Genomic DNA, 958 nt, shown 5'->3' on the forward strand with positions numbered 1-958 from the left:
CACAGTTGTGCTTCTTTGAGGTGTTTACCAAGTGACCCAAAGAGTGACTTCAGCATAGGAGGGTTAAGCTGCACAAGGTGCATCATAAATGTGTCCACGGCACTTTTCTGCTCTCAGTTAAGGTTGATACCACTCACTGCGTGTTGCCCCTCTGCCAGATGCACTTGTAGGTATGGCAAATGTGCCAGTGCATGCCATTCGTTCAATATAACCAATACAGTGTGGTTAGAACTGTGTTCGTTGGAAAAACTGTTGGTTTTCAGTGAAAAAGAAGGGAACCTTACATTACAGTAAAATAAGTTAACATTTCTTTTCATGAGCTGTTACATGTTGGCCACACCAGTTCAAACTAAATTTCCATGCCATTTCTTAGGAAACCGCAACTCTGGCTTAGTGCACCAATCCATCTGTTACTTGGCTAAAGATATCTGAGATGGCAGGAAACATTATCAAAAATTCTAAACCACATCTTTATGTACGTTCTATGTTTCACCTGAGAGGCATGCATGTGAAACATACATGTAATTTGAGGCATTGTAAAGTTTCAGAACTCTGGCCTGGATTGAATGCAGCATCTCTTGGTTTAGTGTGGGATGATGTGCCATGAAGCCACATGCAAGCTCTTTGAATTTGACATGGAAATTTGAATAGTTATTACATACATGTAGTGTGTAACGACTTGTGTTTGGAATGGATGGAAGATGATGTTGCAAGATGAGAATCTAACCCAGTCTTTGCCAATGGTTGGCTGAGAGGTTTCATAAGGAATTTCTGTCAACACTGTTACCTTCACTGGCACATGTACCGGTTCATCCATTTTATTCAAGTGGGCAAAAATTTTAATTGGCACTGTACTGTAAAGCAAGGTTGTATCACTTTGGACATGTACTTGTAAATGAAAATTGGTAGGGTTTGATGTTTCCACATACTCCTAACAAATCGCTCTCAACTGTGTGCA

The sequence above is a fragment of the Acanthaster planci genome, linkage group LG14 (genome assembly GCF_054643075.1).
Source record: "Acanthaster planci isolate LZ-2023a linkage group LG14, COTS_SCS, whole genome shotgun sequence".
In the NCBI taxonomy this organism is placed as follows: domain Eukaryota; kingdom Metazoa; phylum Echinodermata; class Asteroidea; order Valvatida; family Acanthasteridae; genus Acanthaster; species Acanthaster planci.